The sequence below is a fragment of the Carassius carassius genome, chromosome 18 (genome assembly GCF_963082965.1).
Source record: "Carassius carassius chromosome 18, fCarCar2.1, whole genome shotgun sequence".
In the NCBI taxonomy this organism is placed as follows: domain Eukaryota; kingdom Metazoa; phylum Chordata; class Actinopteri; order Cypriniformes; family Cyprinidae; genus Carassius; species Carassius carassius.
Genome location: NC_081772.1, coordinates 3,445,749 through 3,453,347, shown reverse-complemented (window position 1 = coordinate 3,453,347; position 7,599 = coordinate 3,445,749). Strand labels below are relative to the sequence as shown.

Genomic DNA, 7,599 nt, shown 5'->3' with positions numbered 1-7,599 from the left:
ATGTTTTCGTGATGTGATGAAGAAAAAAAAAGCATTTATTGCTGTTTAAGTTCTGATCATAAGATTTCTGAAACTTGGGGTTTTAAATTAGACTGGATTACTTGTAGTTGATCAACATTCTGTCATGTGAATATTACGATTACTGTAGTGTGAATCTGTACAATGTATTCCTGTCTCCTCCTGGTGGCAGAATCACACGTCTCCAAAACTGTAATATTTGGAAAAAAAAAATAATAATAATTCCCCGAAGTCCATGACTCTAAAGAACATCGACAGATCAATCACTATTAATCTATTACTTTACTTAAAATTATACTTTTATATTTTTATATAACAACTTAAGGTACGTGTGTAAACAGCAGTTAATAGCTGTTTAAAATACATGGCCTATAATATATAAAAGTAACACATGCAGTTGTAATTAAGATGACTGACAGGTAATGGAAGTTTTTTTTCCCCCTTCAATTATGCTTAACTACAATATTTTTCATTTCTAAATTATCTTTGCCACTGATTTCTTTCTTGGATTAAAAAAGTCCAGTTACAAACGAAAGGACAAGTTATGATCCAAACAAGTTGATCCAAAGGTGCTCGAAACCCATTGAAAATAGGAGTTTTCGTTTAATTCAATTTGATTTATTTACCAACATATATAAAACAACTTTTAAAAGATAAACTCTTTCCTGTAGGCTGTTTTACAGTTGACTTATTTGCATTCTCCTTCATTTCTGTAGCATATTTCCGGTTCCGGTCGCTCATTGTGTTGAGGTGCGCGCGGATTGTGTAATGTCAATTTAAATAAATTATTGATTAACTCATCCAGAAAATGAATAAATCCCACTGCGAAAGACAAAATTATATGCATTATACATATTTACGTTCATACAATATATTAAGTATTTTAATGCACATGAAAGCAACGAAATATGAATATCATAATTACTTGTGGAATATCAATTAACTGTAGCCTACATTTCAGCTTGTAATGGACCACACGATGGCAGCACAGAAAAGAAGATCGTCATGTTTATCCAGATTTTCGGAACTGAAGATGGGAGCTGCTTCGGATCTGAAATGGAGCAGAAAGTGAGTTTCTATTCAGATGTGTAGAGTGAGTAGAGCTGACAGCAGCCTTCAGCATTAACTAGAATTCAGTTTCCATTGAGTAACAACGCTGGATTTATGACAGCTGAAATATTCAGATGATACTGAGCAAAGTCAAGCTTCATAAATAGTTTCATGAAAGCTTTGAGAGGAGAGACAGCTAGGGCAATAATAAAACATTGAAAGCAACCAAATCCCTTTATTTTCTGGAATAAAGATATCATCATAAATAAAGATGTTAGCTTCCAAAACGGAATATAAGACATTTGAAGATACATTTAGAGGCCATAAAAACATTAGATGGAGTTGGCATATAAAGTAACATTAGCTCAGCAATTTTGAATTGAATTACTGAAAATCAATGTAGCTAATTATTTCAAAACAAAGCGTTATAAAAATGCCGTTACAAATAAAAAATAACATTTCGTTTAACAAGTTGATGTATTGTAACAAAAACCTCAGTACGTGATAATTGGAACCTTAGCCGCAAAATTCAAACAGTAAACAAATTATGACGAACAGAGCCATTCAAACCTCAAAAAGGTCAAAGGTAACGTACAGGAATTCTAAAAATGGTTATAGCCAACTGATTTTTTAATCAATAAATTGTATACATAGAAAACCCGATATAAATGTGACAATTTTCGCCAACATGACATTTATGAAAAATACTCTTGTCCTGAGAAGGCAGTTAGCTAAACCTTTTAATTAAAACCCGACCCATTGAATTGTTAACTGTGTAGTTTTGTGTTCACAAAACAAAAAATACAAAAAACACATAAATAATCAAATTAAATAAATAAAAGAATATGAATGCATTGGAATTTTAGAAGGCAAAATTCACAAAAATGAGAACAGTGTAAAAAGGTCACAGTAGTAGACTATACAAACATACAAATAGCCTAATAATAATAATAATGTTAATATAAGTTATAAAATGATGGGTGAAGTCAGCTAAAATGGGCTATCAAGTAAAAAGTATTTAGCTCTATAAAACATGTAGCCTACCTATTGTTTATAATACAGACTTTAATCACAACTATGAATCTAGAAACAAAAATATCAGCCACAATACAGCAGAAAATTGACTGTCAAGACAGCAAAAAAGGGAAAAAAATATTTCTGTATGCTCGAGTTTAGATCTCTGCCATTCAATGGGTTTCTACAGTATTTTTTTTTTATATTTTAAATATTCATATCTTTTTTTTACACATTACAGCTTTCATATTGGTTGGCTTTTACAAAATGTTTAATAAAAACGATTAAAACTTCTGTAATTAATTATGTGAACAGCACGTAGCCTATTTTTGCATTTCAAAACTGCTGCATTACCTGATTATAACCAGAAGATGGAGCAATACATTTTCCTCCACATTTTCCTGCAATAATGACTGCCGTTATATATTCACTTTAATTAGCCTACTGTGAACTCTAAAGCAACTGTTTTGAGTTTATATTTTCACATATGACAAATGACAAAAAAAGATACAAATCAAAAACATTTGTGATAAGTATTTGAGTGAAAAACAAGCCTATTAAACATACAATAGCCTATATTATATGGATCAAGAACGCTACTCGAGTAAATCTAGCAATAAACACTATTTGTTTTATTTATGAAACAACTGTAAAGTTTCATGTGAAATCTGCGCATGGCAACTAGCAGCCGTCACGCGCTCTCTGTGGAGGATGCGGCGAGCTGAGATGCTTAACGGAACTGTGAGGACTCCGCCGTCACGCGCCGCCGGCCACACTTCAGCCTGCGGACATCAACACAGCTGCGGAATAAACACACACACGCCCCGGTAATGGCGGATGAACGGTAAGATTGTGCATGTCGGCATGTGATAAAACTGCAAGACTCTAAAATCAGTATCAGATCCGATGTCTTTACATTCAAATCCACAAACAATTTAATTCGTATAATCTGAATCTTGGATTTATAGTAGAGTGTACCGAAACACTAAGTGATCGTATCAGGCCAGAAGAGAACCCCATGGAAGGCCTAACCGCCACTTTCAGAATTATTATTATTATTTTTTAAATCAATAAAAATAAAAACCAATGCAGTGTCAACGCACTGGCAAGGTTTTAGACATTTCTTCCAATGTCAACTTCACATTTGTACAAACTTTAATTTTGAACTTCCCATTTGACCATGTCGTTTACCTAGCCTTCGTTTCAGTATGCAAAATTATACAAGCCCTAATTCTGCATGGGGGGGGGGGGCGTCGTGACGGTCATGGCCTAATGGTTAGAGAGTCGGACTCGCAATCTATCGGTAGTGAGTTTGAGTCTCGGGCCTACAGGAATTGTGGGTTGGGGGAGTGCGTGTACAGTGTTCTCTCCACCCTCAATAACACGACTTGAGCAAGGCATTGAACCCCCAACTGCTCCCCGGGCGCCGCAGCATAAATGGCTGCCCACTGCTCCATGTGCGTGCGTGCGTGTACGTGCGTGTGTGTGTGTTTGCACGTGCACTTCGGATGGGTTAAATGCAGAGCACGAATTCTGAGTATGGGTCACCATACTTGGCTGAATGTCACGTCACTTCACTTCACTTCACTTGAAGGCATCTCAATTATACGTCAGCATCATCACCTGTAGATGAAGCTCATCGCTCAACGGCTTCCTGCTGCAGAACCGCGTCACACACTGACGTCATTGCGCTAATTGACCGCCAGAGGGCGCTGCTGGACGGAGAGACCGAGTACTGTAACATTACAACTTACAAGATGAAGATACGCCAGCTAGTCATTTTGATTTAATAAGGCTACACTTAATATATATATATATATATATATATATATCCAACGACTTATAGTTTATGTTCCTTGTGGGGATTTTTTCTTGAATTTAAGGCATGTTCACACAAAATGGCTGCCAATCGGAGCCCGCCGTTCAATCATGTGTGTTAGAATATCAATATTATTAAATTATTATCAATATTATCCTCACTGAAAAAGCACACGCGAAACATTGATGGTTGTTTATTTGAATAAGAATAGGCCTACATGTCGGTTATTTTACTTGACCAGTTTAAACAAATCTAATTTAACTCTTAATGTCCTGATTATTTCATTTGATTACAAGTAACATTGAATGTTGTACTGACGTAGACATTCATTTTTGCTTTTCTGTAAACGTTTACAGAAAAGTTAGCCAATTTTAAAATCCTGTAGCTACTATTAAAAGATGACCAGACTGTTTTTCCCCCTTTCCTTTTTATCCCCCCAACTGGTATTTGATGGTATACTTTGACGTTTTTATTATCCACATCAGTCTGGATTTGAAACTTTAAGATATCTTCACATCATATAACAGGTATAGAAGTTCATCTTTTTTTCTAGCCAACTATTGAACTTTTGAAAAGCATCACTTTATTAAAACACCCGCGTAAATAATAATTAGCCTAGATTTAAATATTTCCCTCAGTGTGTCTAAAATCAAAGCGTGTGCTTGCGCCCTCGTTCCAGTCTTCATTATTCGAGGTTTGGATTAAAGGGGACATTTAAACTCCTCTTACATTTCACAGGCGTTATGAAATATTTATACTGGAAAATTCCTCCATTCTGCGAAAATGAACGCGCCACGAGCTCCACAAACAAAACTAAAACAAACGAGTCTGAAACCTACAAAATAAGTTTTTTTTTTTTTGTCAAGATGTTCTTCAAAAATATCCTAATCATATTTTGACTCCTTCACAGGGTCATACACGGAGCACATACAGCATGGCATGCACTTAATCTCGGGTGAGTCTGAATTGGGAATTATGAATTGTCTGCTAGAAATAAATATATGAACATAAAAGCTAACAATAATATCCTCTCAAAACCGTCACAGTAACATGATCATAGCTACAATACGATTAAAGTAGTTAAACGAGGGAAATACGCCGTCAGGTCATTTTTAAAGGAAAGACAGACGGAGATGAAAAGAATCCTGAATGCTTCTTCATACTTTCGTCTGACGTCATGGTTTAATTGTGACGTAATAAAGGAGCGTTCATGCGAAACCATCCGCAGACATGATTAACCCACATCTTACTATTTTATAAGGAATGTGTTGCAAGCTCTTAAAATGTTAAGAGTGCTTATAAAATATTTGCAATGTATTCATTGTTACCTGTTGAGTATTAGCTCTTTTGCAGTGAAAATAACATGCAGCCAATTCCTCATCTCATTCATCGATGTTTTTTTATCATAATAAATACACATTAATTAATAAATACAAGCTTTCAACTGAGTCCAAGCGGTCATTTAATGTACAGAAATTGAGCAAACAAAATAATAACTTTTAGCTTAAGAAAATGAAAAGCGTATAAACACTGTAGCTATATTGTGGCTGATAATAACCCGAAATCTAATAACGTTTTTAATAAAAACGAAAAATATATATACAACATATTCAGTGTAAAGACTGGCTAAAGAAAGAACTGATCATCTCCCTGTCTCAAAACTTTTTATTTGACAAAATGCGCCAAAATCACGACAAAGACTTAAATTTACACTATGTTTGAGATGTGATAATTAGGAAACTTAATTGGAATCATTTCCCCTCTATTCTCTATTTTAACCCTTCAGATCATCATTAGTAGGCTACATATAAAAGTGATTTCAAAAGTATGGGCTCAAAACTGTTTTTTTAATGTTTTTTTTTATATACTATATAATTCGAATATCGTGTCTGTTTTGAATAGAATAAGTCCTTACCTTATAATGAAACCATAAATGTAATGGTCTTTGTCAGAACGATTGATGCATCAAGCAGCCTTCACATGAAAAAATGAGAAGGATGCATTTTAAAAAAATCCTCCCGCACACTGGATATTTACTTCGGATTAGTTTTGAATCAAAAAACCGATCGGGTTTGTGTTGGCTTCGGGTGATAATTTCGGAGAGATGAAGGAAATGACGGAATGCAGCATTAAACCAGAAGAAATTAGAAGAGCTGAAGAAACTCTATTGTTAAACTCTATTGACAACCATGCGTTTCCTCGGGGGTCGGCTGGTGGGGGTGGGTGAGGTGAAGGTATGCTCAATACATCCAAACAGACCCTCCAATCTGTTGGTTTTGTAAGCACAGATAATCTCTGTAAGCCTTCTGCTGTAAAATCACTTTATTGATGAGTTAAACTGGGATCTTGCCTCCTAGCAACGTTGAGAAAATTATTTCAGTTGAATTAGTTTAATTTAAGATTAAACGAATATTTTCATATTCACTTTGAAGGGAAAGTCTAAATCATTGGCCAATCTCAACAGCCAAGGGAGTGTTTTCAGTCTATGTTTTAAAGTTCTTTAAAGTGAAATGCACTTAAATGAACATGTCAATTGGTGAACTGTTTTGCATTTCAATTGCACCTACTTGCATTGTCCTGATTTAAAAGATCATTTCACATGTGGAAAACTTTTCTCTGGTGTTGGATTATGAGTTTGGGTTTGAAGAATTATTGTCTAAACTTTTTCTGACAGAGTTTGGATAGTTTCTTTAAAAAGAAATCAAGAGATCCTTCAAACGTTACATGTTGAAAGTTTAACTCTTGCTAAGTGGTTTTTGAACAATTCAGGATTGAAATAATTGAACTGAACACGTGCAATTTAAATGCAGACCAATATTTACTTTTTAATCTCCTTTAATCATAAATTTACATATAATTTGAATTACATAAATCATGGACTTAAACAAATAAAACAAACGCGTTCATGAATGTTATAGGTAGCCTATTTGATATGTCTATGTGGATTTTATATGAAAGTTTTTTGTGTTATTCAATCCAGCATTAAAGTCAACAGGTCAAAATCAATTAACAGTTTTATGTAATGTCCATCAGAAATAAAAATGTCAAGTTTGAATAACCTGCTGATGATTTAAGCTTCGCTTTATCTTCTGTTTCATCTTCTAAACTCTACAATCACAAGCGTATTTTTTATTTATATTCCTCAGTACTGTTGATTTAAATATTTTTTTCTAAAGTTATGAGGAACCTTTTTGCGTTTCCGGTAGACATAAAACACAGAGTAACTTCTTTATTTACATGTCTGTCCTGGAACGTCCTTGCTTGGATGCTTGCGAACTTTAACGGGATCACACGGGGACATTTAGGGTGTGTCCGTGTCCTCGTGGGACGTGTTTCCCGGAGCTCGCGGGGCCGTTTTATGAATGGTGGATGTGAAACCTTCGTGCAGGAAATGAGAAACTCCATAACATCTGACACCGGTGACCAGATCCGTGACCTGTGCCGTAATGGCACGACCACCATCCATCTCTTCCACACACCAGCAAACACACACAGCATCTCCGACAGCAGAACTGGCGCAGGGGGGTGGGGGGATTGGGGGCAGGGGTGAATTCCGGAGGGTGGTCTGCTGATGGGTGGGTGGGGGTGGTTGAAAATGGGAGGAGCATATAAGCAATGGGGGTAGTTTTCGATTCATTCCTCCAACGATTTTTTCCATGGCTCAAAGACAGAGAAAAACATCCTCTGCCAAGGCGTCA

The 7,599-nt window shown here is 35.5% G+C and overlaps 1 long non-coding RNA gene across 2 annotated transcripts; it reads right to left on the bottom strand.

Moving 5' to 3' along the window:
* Nucleotides 1-628: 628 nt before the first annotated feature.
* On the bottom strand, nt 629-6,097 carry LOC132091781 (uncharacterized). Of its 2 annotated transcripts, XR_009422131.1 has the most exons (3): nt 5,817-6,097; nt 944-1,069; nt 629-840 (listed from the first exon to the last, which is right to left on the bottom strand). It is a non-coding gene; the product is annotated as an uncharacterized LOC132091781 (long non-coding RNA). The 2 variants fall into 2 exon arrangements; XR_009422130.1 differs by having other exon boundaries at nt 629-1,069.
* Between the last annotated feature and the right edge of the window lie 1,502 nt (nt 6,098-7,599).